This window comes from Diabrotica undecimpunctata, chromosome 5, assembly GCF_040954645.1.
Source record: "Diabrotica undecimpunctata isolate CICGRU chromosome 5, icDiaUnde3, whole genome shotgun sequence".
NCBI classification, from domain to species: Eukaryota; Metazoa; Arthropoda; class Insecta; order Coleoptera; family Chrysomelidae; genus Diabrotica; species Diabrotica undecimpunctata.
In genome coordinates, this window is record NC_092807.1 from 71,740,286 (window position 1) to 71,753,066 (window position 12,781).

The 12,781-nt window shown below is 25.6% G+C and overlaps 3 pseudogenes; 1 reads left to right on the forward strand and 2 right to left on the reverse strand.

Moving 5' to 3' along the window:
• LOC140440652 (ATP synthase subunit a-like) overlaps nucleotides 1–604 on the forward strand; it is an 806-nt pseudogene extending 202 nt beyond the window's left edge.
• Nucleotides 605–2,175: 1,571 nt separating this feature from the next.
• LOC140440653 (NADH-ubiquinone oxidoreductase chain 5-like) lies at nucleotides 2,176–3,758 on the reverse strand (annotated as a pseudogene).
• A 191-nt stretch (nucleotides 3,759–3,949) lies between these two features.
• Nucleotides 3,950–4,489, reverse strand: LOC140440654 (NADH-ubiquinone oxidoreductase chain 4-like; annotated as a pseudogene).
• Between the last annotated feature and the right edge of the window lie 8,292 nt (nucleotides 4,490–12,781).

The following is a 12,781-nucleotide window of genomic DNA, read 5'->3' on the forward strand; positions in this document are numbered from 1 at the left end:
ATTTTAATTCCCTCAACATTTTGATTAATTCCATCTCGATATAATTATTTATGAATAAAAATTATTATAACTTTACATATAGAATTTAAGATTTTAATAGGAAATTATAAATCTCAAGGAAGAACATTAATTTTTATTTCTTTATTTAGATTAATTTTATTTAATAATTTTTTAGGATTATTTCCTTACATTTTTACTAGAACAAGACATATAACATTAACTCTAAGATTAGCTTTACCTTTATGATTAAGATTTATAATTTATGGTTGGTTAAATAATACAATTCATATACTAGCACATTTAGTTCCCCAAGGAACACCACCAATTTTAATACCTTTTATAGTATGTATTGAAACCATTAGAAATATTATTCGACCAGGAACATTAGCAGTACGATTAACAGCAAATATAATTGCTGGACATTTATTAATAACATTATTAGGAAATACTGGACCACCAATATCAATTTACATATTAAATATTTTAATTGTAGTCCAACTTTTATTATTAGTTTTAGAAACAGCAGTTTCAATAATTCAATCATACGTATTTGCTGTTTTAAGAACTTTATACTCTAGAGAAGTAAATTAATGTCAAGACATAAAAATCATCCTTATCATTTAGTAGACATTAGACCCTGACCTTTAATGGGGGCTTTAAGAGCTATATTAACAATAATAGGATTAATTAAATGATTTCATTTATATAATAGAAATTTATTAATAATTGGACTATTAATTACAAGATTAATTATATTTCAATGATGACGAGATATTGTTCGAGAAGGAACTTATCAAGGTCTTCATACATTATTAGTAACAAAAGGTTTACGGTGAGGAATAATTTTATTTATTACTTCAGAAATTTTATTTTTTATATCATTTTTTTGAGGATTTTTCCATAGATCATTAGCTCCAACTATTGAGTTAGGAATATTATGACCCCCAAAAGGAATTCAACCTTTCAATCCTTTAGAAATTCCATTATTAAATACATTAATTTTATTAACATCAGGGTTAACAGTAACTTGGGCCCATCATAGATTAATAGAAAATAATTTCTCACAGGGATTACAAGGATTAATTTTTACAGTAACTCTAGGAATTTATTTTACAATTTTACAAGGATATGAATACATAGAATCTCCATTTGCAATTTCAGACTCAATTTATGGATCTTCATTTTTTATAGCTACAGGATTCCATGGATTACACGTAATTATTGGAACAACTTTTTTATTAATTTGTTTAATTCGACATTATTATAATCATTTTTCATCGACACATCATTTTGGATTTGAAGCAGCAGCCTGATACTGACATTTTGTTGATGTAGTTTGACTATTCCTTTATATCTCTATTTACTGATGAGGTAGATATTTATATAATATAAAAATTATATTTGACTTCCAATCAAAAAATCTAAAAATTTAGTATAAATAATAAAAATTTTATTAATCTTAATATTAATAATTTACTTAATTAATATAATTTTAGTAACTATATTAAATTTAATTTCTAAAAAAACATTTTATGATCGAGAAAAAAATAGTCCATTTGAATGTGGGTTTGATCCTAAAACTTCTGCTCGTTTACCTTTCTCTTTACATTTTTTTTTAATTGCTATTATTTTTTTAATTTTTGATGTAGAAATTACTTTACTTTTACCATTTATTATAATTTTAAAAATTAGAAATATTTTAAATTATAGTATTATTATAATTTTTTTTTTAATAATTTTATTAATTGGGATTTATCATGAATGAAACCAAGGAGCTTTAAATTGAACTAACTAGGATAATAGTTAATTATAACATTTAATTTGCATTTAAAAAGTATTGTTTATCAATTTATCTTAAGTAAGAAGCAAAAATTGCATTTAGTTTCGACCTAAAAATTTGATTAATACAATCCTTACTTAATTGAAACCAAAATCTAGAGGTATATCACTGTTAATGATATCAATGAAAAATTTTCCAATTAAAGAAGTAGGTAATTCAAGGATAAGCTTCTAACTTAATTCTTAAGCAATGAAATTTTGTTTTTACTTCTATTTATATAGTTTAATAAAAACATTATATTTTCATTATAAAATTAGAATTTTTCTTATAAATACTTAAAAGTTTTAAACTTCCCTAACATCTTCAATATTATACTCTATTATAAGCTATTTAAGTAATAAATATTTAAAAGTAAAAAAATTAATCAAAAAATTAATAATAATAAATAAATTTTTAAATGATTAAGAGAAAATAATTGAAAAAATATTCTATTATTTAATTGATTTATTAAACCTTTTCTACCATAATATTCAAATCATCCTATATCTAAATATTTTTTATAAAAAGAACCTAAATAAATAGGATAATAATTTACACCTAAAGTAGAGAGGACAGGTATATTTCATATTAGTCTAAAAAATAAAACTCTTGTAAGTCTGTATAATCTTATTAAATTATAAGAAATTTTAAATTTGGCTAATTCATAACCTAACCACACCCCTATTCTAATAAAAATTAAAGTTATAATTTTTATTAAAAAAGGTAAACAAATAAAAATTGGGGTAGAAAATACAATTCAAGAAAATACCCTTCCTCTAAAAACTACAAACAGAATTAAACCCCTTATACCTTTTAATATTAAAAACCCTCTTTCAGATAATATATTTAATGACAAATAATTAAAATTACCAGTTAAAGAATAATAAGTTAAACGAAACCTATACGCAACAGTTAAGCCAATTGAAATATAAAAAATTGTATAAATATAAATATTTAAATATCTAAAAGATAAAATTTCAACAATTATATCTTTAGAATAAAATCCAGATATAAAAGGAAATCCACATAAAGAAAGATTACAGATATTCAAATAAGTACATGTTAATGGTAAATGTTTAATTAAACCTCCTATATATCGAATATCTTGACAATTATTTAAATTATGAATAATATTTCCAGCACATATAAATAATAGTGCTTTAAATAAAGCATGAATTAAAAGATGAAAAAAAGCTAACTTATATTCACCTAAAGATAAAATTCTTATTATTAAACCCAATTGACTTAAAGTTGATAGAGCAATAATTTTTTTTAAATCAAATTCAAAATTAGCCCCTAATCCTGATATAAATATAGTTATAGAAGAAATAAATAATAAAATTATTATTATTTGATTACTAAATGAAAAATTAAAACGAATCAACAAATAAACCCCGGCTGTTACTAATGTAGAAGAATGAACTAAAGAAGAGACGGGAGTAGGAGCAGCTATAGCTGCCGGTAATCAAGAAGAAAAAGGAATTTGAGCTCTTTTAGTTATAGCCGCTAAAATTACTAATCAAGTAATTAATTGTATAATAAAATCACTTTTTATAATATCTAAATAAAAAATAAAATTTCAACTACCAAAATTTAATATTCAAGCAATTGCTATTAATAATGCAACATCCCCAATTCGATTTGAAAGAGCTGTTAATATCCCTGCATTAAATCTTTTAATATTTTGATAATAAATTACTAAACAATAAGAAACTAAACCTAACCCATCTCAACCCAATAAAATTGAAATTAAATTAGGACTAATAATTAATATCATTATAGAAAAAACAAATATTACAACTAATAAAATAAATCGATTTTTATATAAATCATTAAATATATATTCTTCACTATAAAAAATTACTATAGAAGAAATAAATAAAACAAATCTTATAAATATTAAAGACATCCAATCTAATAAAATTACAAATATAAAATTAGTTGAATTTAATATTAATAAAAAAAATTCAATTAAGTAAACTAAATCAAAAATTAAAAAATAAAATGATAAAAATAGTAAAATTACACTTATAAATAAAAAAAAAATAAAATAAATAAAACAAATAATCTAAAATAAATTTTTATATCTTTGATACCACAAATCAAAATTTTTATTAAACTATTTAGATATATAAAAATTTCTATTTTTAAAAATAAAATATTTAAAGGTAATCAATGTAATAATAACAATAAATACTCCCGAATTAAGCCCCTATAAAAAGAATAAATTCCAGAAAAATAAAGCCCATGTTGAGAATAACTATATAAAAATAATGAATAAACAGCACTAAAAAAAGATATTAATGATAAAAATAATATAGTTAAAAAATTAAAACCTACTAAAGAATTAATCAAAATAATTTCTCTTATTAAATTTAATGAAGGTGGTGCAGCTATATTAGAAGATAGTAATAAAAATATTCATAATCTTAAATTAGGTATAATATTTAATAAGCCCTTATTTAAATAAATTCTTCGACTATGAATACGTTCATAGAAAATATTAGCCAAACAAAATAAACCTGAAGAACATAAGCCATGAGCTAATATTATAAATAAAGCTCCTCAAAATCCCCATATATTTAAAGTTAAAATACCGCCTAAAACCAATCTTATATGAGAAACTGAAGAATAAGCAATTAAAGATTTTATATCACTTTGACGAATACAAATTATATATATATATATATATATATATATATATATATATATATATATATATATATTATATATATATATATATATATATATATATATATATATATATATATTATATATATATATATATATATATATATATATATATATATATATATATATATATATATATATTGTTATGATATGTGAATTCGATGCAAGAAAACTACAAGTTGCTCTTATTTACCTATTATATATATATATATATATATATATATATATATATATATATATATATATATATGTTATGATATGTGAATTCGATGCAAGAAAACTACAAGTTGCTCTTATTTACCGGCTAGCTTTATGAAGACAAAAATAATTTTTTTTAAGTTGATTAATTTGTAATATTGTTAAATTTAGAAATGCTTTTAATAAAAATTATTGAACGCCTGAAAATAAAAAAAATTTGACAAACATTTATTCTACTCACCTTGTATTCTCTAAATCTGTATTTTGAATTTAAATTTTTTTTACTTATTTGTCTTAGAACATGCAGACTCTTAACTCAAGCGAGTTCTGTGACCTGTACTGCTTGATAAAGCTATATAAAATTATATAAAGCAAAAATCACCACACAAGAAGTTTTATTTTTAATGTACTGTGCAATTATTCACAAGTGATCAATTAAATATTACACAACGATATCTTGTATAATATATAAAAAAAATTATTTAAGATTCTTCCAATAAATAAGCCAATACTTAACCGTTTAATAATAATATGAATGGATTTAGATTTATGACGTAATACAATATTGAAGTAAGTATATGAAATTAGTGTTTTGTGAAGTTGCAACAATAAATACTTGATCTAAGATCTAATACGTGTTTGTTTGTCAAAGTATTTATAACCTCACTTACTATCTTTTTAGAGCGAAAACAAAGGTTTATAATCCTTCAATTTTTTTAGTTTAACTGTTTTGTTTAATGATTTTAGTAAGCAAAAGAAACGGTGAATTATATTTGGTTAATATTACAAAAGCGATAATAAAATTTTTGTGAACTTGACTTCAAATTATTTTGTTTTTTAACACAAAGATAATTTAGAATGATATAGGCTGTAAAAAAAAAAAAAAAGGTAAGATTATTTCTAAAGAAATTTCAAAACTTGCGTTTAACTTTATTAAAGTTCACTTTCGTCTTTCAGATAATCCCTTCTCTAAAAATTTTATGGAAATCTTCAATAACAAAGATTGCATCTTTCAGTGACGTCTTCTAATGGATTAGGGCCGCAAAACTATCAGAATTATCTCTCCAATGGTTGAGAAATATTTATAAGTACCCAAAATGAATTTTAAATGATCTTCAGTCAAAAATAAACACCAAACGGTCTCTTTATTCAGCGAGAATTCAAATGAGTGTAAAAACTCACCTTTCTGGTAGCTGTGGACCTCTTTATGATGACTGCTAACAATTCCCTTATCGGAAAATATACTGTTAATCTGCAGGCTTTGCTAAAATTTAATCAGAAACGATGGTTTCTTATCGGCAAGGTAATTTGAATATACTTTGTTATAATTCAGGACTTTTTTAAGGTTTTTTAAAATACTTTTGAAAAATTGTGACTGCTGAAAAATAATCAAAAATTTTTCTGCCCCTTCGTAACTATTGATTTTCTATCTTTTTTTTTTCATTGCTTACCAGATCTCCAAGCATTTTGACAATGTTTTTTAAGATCTGACAGGATTTTTGTATATTTTTGACATTTATGATTAAAATAAAAATATTTTAAATTTTCATAAATTGTTAAATCTTGAGAATTATATTGACTTTTGAAATGAATTGAAACAAATACTAGAGAATTTAAGCATTCTTTTGACATATAATTTCTACAACAAATGATAATTTAAATATTAAAATTTTTACTAACAAATTTGACATACACCAATTTTAACATGAATTAGTTGCTTTTATTTTGCTTTTATTTAATTTTAAAGCTATCTGAAAGCATTTTTGATATTGAATCACTGAGAATTGTCTTCAGATTACCTGTCCATTAAAGATTATATCATTCTGAACTCTTATTTATGAGATATATCCTATTTCACCTCCTAACACGTTTTATTTTCCGAGCTCTATCCATGTTAACTGTATGTTTACTAACAAATTGAAACTTCTTACTTTGTGAATAAATGACTTAAATATTTTATCTGTTTTAGGACTGTTGAAGATTCTATTGACTTGTATATATTAGAATTTGGATTATAATAAAAATTGTAATTAATTAATAAATACAAATTTATGGTTTTTATTTCCACTCGATCCGAAGTGGTTTGATATTTGCTTTTTGTATCTTTATGTTGTGGCTATATTGGCTTATTCTGTAAGTATCTCTTACATAAATAATATAATATATATATAACGAACAATAACTTAAGTTTAAATCATAATCAATTTCATGATCAACAATTGTTTTTGGTTTAATTTTTTTTTATATATTTTTTTTTAATTGAAAAGTGTTTATCAACCAACTATAACTCAGTGGCTATAATAACTCACGTATTAAAAGAATCTTATTTCTATTATGCTAAATTTGTTTATAATAAACCAACTGGTTTTAATTATAATAATAATAAAATTATTTTGAAAACATTAATTAAATCTGGTGATACAATATAGTCCTTATTGGTTTGTTACATGTCTGTGAATTCTGCTTATTTTTGCTTTTAGTTTCTTTCTTATTGTTGAATCTAGTTTCAACTATTAAATTAACAACAATAATACAATTGTTTGAGTTAAATATGTATGTGGTATATTCAATATTGTCATTTTGTTTTATGTTCATACTATTCATAAAAAAAAACTGTTTAGGAGCTTTAATTTCATAACAATTCTCCAAAAATTAATATTTCATATTTGACAATTTTTTTTGGCAAATATCAAATATTCATTTTTCTTTGACTGGTTTTTTGCAAGTTGTGTGATTGTTTCTCTGAACGTCGACACAAGTGTATGTTTCAGTGATTTTATGAATGTGTGATGGTTAAAAACAATTAAATTTTTGATTCAGTTGCATATATATGGTATACAATTATGCTGCAGATAGTTTGAATGCTCTCTTTGAAAAAAAAATAATAATTAGTTTTGTTCTTTTAATTTTGCATTTGTAAGCTTAGGTTGCTTTAGTTTGTTTTATTAATGCATGTTTTATTTTGAATATATACAAAAAAATATAGAGTTTAAGTTTTATTTAAGCACGTGTGAGCTGCATTTTGTGGTTAGAGTGTAAGCTAGTTTGAATGTGACTTTATTATCATTCGGTTATTTTTAATAAGTTTTCGTTGAGGGTTGAGTTTATATTCTACTTTTGAATCCATTTTATAGTTGTTTTTCTTCCTTGGTTTCTTAGAGTTCTGCCATCTTCGTTTCAAATTTTTCCTCTCCAATCCTTCTTCTGTAATTCCATTCCAAGTTTTATTATTATACTGCATAATTATATCATTATAATCTTTTATAATTCATCATAATTCATATTATATTATATATCATATTCATAATCATAATATCCGCAATAATTCATATTTCATCATTTTTCATAAATAGCAGCATTATTATTATTATTATTCCATCTTCTGTATCCCATTCATGTCCTTTACTTAAAAAAATTGTTTCATTTTATAAATATAACTTAAAATTAATAATGTCTTCTTATTTCTTCACTTATTGTTCATATTTGTAAATGTCTTTTATGTTAAAAACTCCTCTAAGATACCCACTCTCAGGATATTTCAATAAATAACTATTTTCTCCATCTTCTGTTTCAACTTCATAAGGTCCCTCCAATGGTGGTAAAAGTTTGTTACAAATGTTATCTCTATAATTGCTTACCCTATGTGCTCTAATTAATACTAGTTCTCCTTTTTGAAATTTTTGGTTTGTTCTCATCTTCCTTTTGTTTTGTCTTTTCAAATATTTCTCTCCATTCTTGATGATTCTTAGTTTTACATCTTGACAAATTTGGTCATATTCAGGTTCTATTTCTATAATCCAAGGTCTTTCTGGTCTTATCCTTTTCATTAGAAATAGTGGTATCTCATTAGTCACAGTGTTTGGTAACTGATTTATGTATTGTTCTATCCTTAATAAATGTTGATCCCATACAGTGTGTTTGTTTTCTATTGATATTCTTAAAAATTTTATCACTTCTTGAATATATCTTTCCGAAGGATTTGATTGAGGATGTCTGATGCTTGTAAAACTTAATTTGGTTCCATTTCTTGTCATAAAATTTTTGAATCGGTCGTTTTGGAAATATGTGGCATTATCCAGTATGCATTGTTTAGGTTTTCCTATTTCTTCAAAATAATTGTTTAAATTATTTATGATAGTGTTGACTTTTGTATTTTTACTGGAATAAAGTTTGATGAATTTTGAAAATAAATCTACGATTACCATGATATATTTATGTCCATTTCCTTCCGTTTGTATCAAGTCACTCAAAAAATCTATAGCTATTATATCTAAGGGCTCTTGTGCTATTATATTTTTGGGAGTATTCCAATTTGAAAAATTCTTCGATTTTTGTCTTTGACAAGTATGACATTTTCTAGTCAAGTTTTTGATTATGCTTGTATCCTTCTTGGTGATATAGTTTTCTCGAAACATTAACCATATTTTCTTACTACCCGCGTGTCCATTCTTTTCATGTAAATCCTTCAGTATTTCTTCTGCTAAATTTTTGCTGATGTAATATAACTCTTGCTCTCCAATTCTTTTAATGTAAATTTGATCTTTCAGTATACATCTTTCCTTTTCTTTCTGTGTTAAATTTTGCTGATCTTCTCTAATGGCTTGTTTTGAGTACATTCCCTCCTGTTCTTTTAATATATTTAATCCGATTTGAATTTTTCTCTCTTCTCTTGTTCCTTCCTCTTCGTTCCTTGTCAAGGCATCTGCAATGACATTATCTCTTCCTTTTATATGTCTAATTTCGAAGTTATATTCTTGAAGTAGTAAAGTCCCACGATGTATTCTATTATTAAGCAATTTGTTATTCATGATATTTATTAACGATAAATGGTCAGTTTCAATATAAAATTTTGATCCTAATAAATAATACCGAAATTTTGTTACACAAAATAGTATGCTAGCAAATTCCAATTCGGTGACACTATACCTCTTCTCGTAATTTCTGGTTACACGTGACACAAATGAAATAGGAACTTCTTCATTGTCCTGGACTTGTAACAACACTCCTGCAAATTTGTGCATGGAAGCATCTGTCTGTAGAATGAATGGCAAATCGTACCTGGGGTGATAAATTCTTAGATTAGTCCGAAATATGTCCTTTAAATTTTGAAAGGCCTGGTTTTGTTCTTCTTTCCATTTCCATTTTTGATCCTTCTTCAATAGTTGAATTAATGGTAATTCTTTCTCACTCAAGTCTGGAATTAATCGTTTAAAGTAGTTGATTAGGCCTATAAATCCTCGTAAATTTTTCAAATTTTTCGGTGCTGGATAGTTCATTATTTTCTCAATTCTTTCTTCGTCCATAGAAATACCACTTCTGTCTAATTTATATCCTAAATACGTGACCTCTTGTTGATAAAACTGGCATTTGTTTAAGTTAATTTTTAATCCTGCTTCATTCAATGCATTCAACAAAATATTTATGTGTGTTAAATGTTCGTGTGATGTGTGAGAATAAATGAGAATATCGTCAATGTAGTGTATAATAAAGTCTTCGTATTGATCCAAAATTTGATGTAAAGCACGTACAAGAGCTGAACATGCACTTTGCAAACCGTATGGAACTACTTTAAATCTATATATTACCCCATCTATCGAAAAGGCTGTAAAATCCCTACTATCTTTATGCAATGGTATCAACCAAAAGCTATGCTTCAGGTCAATTTTTGTAAAATAATTTGATTTAGTTATTTTTCCAAAGATTGCATCTACACTTTGTGGTGCTTCATATTGTGGTGTTGAATATTTGTTAATGTTCCTGGCATCGAGGCATAATCTTAACTCACCATTGCTCTTCTTCACTACCACTATAGGGTTTATGTACTTTGAATTGCTGTTTTCAATTATTCCGTTTTGTAACATCTTCTCTATCTCCTTTGAAACTTCTTTCCGGTATTTATAAGGAATTGGATATGTCTTCGATTTAAAATTTTCTATTCCTTTTACCTCAATTTTATGCATGTACTTTTCAGCCACTCGGTTTTCGGATTTTATCAAACCATCATATTTTTGCAACAATCTTCCTACATCTTCTTTCCATTCTTCTGCACATACTAAATTTTCTTCCAATTCCATTTTACTTTCTTCTGGTTCATTATTTATAAAATTGTAGTTTGTATGATTTTGAATATTGTTAATTTCCTTTATCTTTAATTCCTCTTGTTTTGATTCCTCGTCTTCTGTATTTCCAAATTTCAGTACTTCTTCTTGAATTTGTAAAGTTTTGTTTACATAATCGATGACCATTCCATTTCTGTCCATTTCGTCTGTCCCAATCAAAATATCATGTCTCATGTTTTCTACTATTATGAATTGCATACTATATTCGGTTGTATCAAATAATACTTTTCCCACTATTCCCTTCTTTGCTTCATATAGTTTTTTGTTGTTTGCACCCACTAGATTAACCTTTGGAATTGAATAACAATATTTTTAAAAATTTAATTCATTAATAACTTTATTGTCAATTAGTGAAACTTCAGAACCCGTGTCTATTAAAATTTTAACTTGTTTTTGAAAGAATTTACCCTGAATTAAAATTAACCCTTGCAAATTTTGATTTTTCTTTTCTTCCCCAAATGTTATGAACTCCCTTGGATGCTCATAGTGACATACGGCCGCATTTAGCAGGTGCTTTATTGAAAATTTGGTGATTGTGAATCTGTTGTGTATTGTGTGTCAAAGGGTTGTGATGGTGATGATGTGTTGAGTGTTTCAATTGGTGACTCTTGTTGACTGACGTCGGTGTATGATTGATGGTGACTTAGAAAATTCACTTGTCTTTTTTGGTTATTTCTATTTATATCTTCTAGACTTCTAGTGTTATGGTTTCGATTGTTTGTGTAGTTTTGATTTGACTGTTGTTGTGAATTGTTTGTCTGATTCTGTTGAATGGCACTGTTTGAAAATGCATGATTCATATTGCCATTGGAGTTAAAGTTTCTGTTGTTATTATTGTAATTATTTCTGTTAAAATTTCCGTTGTTTTGATTATTGTAATTACCGTTTTGATACCGTCCATTATTTCCATAGTTATTGTTGTTAGTTTGATTGTTACGATTATAGTTTTGGCGATTAAAGTTCTGATTATTTTGGTTGCGGTAGTTATTATTATTATTCCTAAAGTTCGAGTTATTATAGTTGTTGTTACCATTATTTTGTCTATAGTTATTGTTAAAATTACGATGATTATTGAAATTATTGCCGTTCTGATTATTGTTTCTGCTGTAGTTATTGCTCCCATTGAAGTTGTTATTATTGTTATTATTTTGATACATGGGATTTCGTTGCTCATGCATCATCAAAAATTGGCACAGTTTGTCTATTTCTTTAAAGTTGTATAACATCATGATATCTTCCAATGTCCGATCAAAGTGTTGCACGATACAACCCACAATGTATTCTTCGTTAAAACCACAGTCTAAGTATTGAGCTGTGCTGTAAATTTGCATGGCGTACCGGTGGTATGACATACTACGATTTGGGTTGTATTTGCCACTTAACAGCTCGTTTTTGATTGAACGCTGTTGTGCTTGACCCCAGAAATATTCACTGAATTTGGTCGCAAAGTCTTCCAGATCCACCAACTCATTTTCTTTGTTCGAAAACCATAGTAACGCCTCATCCGTCATCTGGTTTCTGATGAATTCTTTAAAGTCTTCGAAATTTCTGTAAGATGCATATCTGTGCCTAAGGAATTTCATGAAAGGTACTGGATGCTGCTGTTTTATTCTTCCACTAAAATAGATTTTACAATCTCTTTCGACCGTTTGTACAACCGGCCTTGCATCCAATTCCTTCTGTGTCACTTCTTTAAGAGACTCTTGTACTCTCCCAATTTCTTTCTCCATTATCTCTTTGGTCTTATTCATATTTTCATCTATTTCATCTTCTTTTTTCTTCCACTGTTCATTAATGTCTCGTCGAAATATCTCTTCCTTCTGCTCAATATGATGCTCCAGCTGTACTGCCAACACTCCCATTTGTTCGTCAATATCTTCGAACTTTTTTTGGTTATTTTGTTGTTCTAGCTTCAAATTTTGTTCCATTAATTCAATCTTTTTATTTTGAGTTT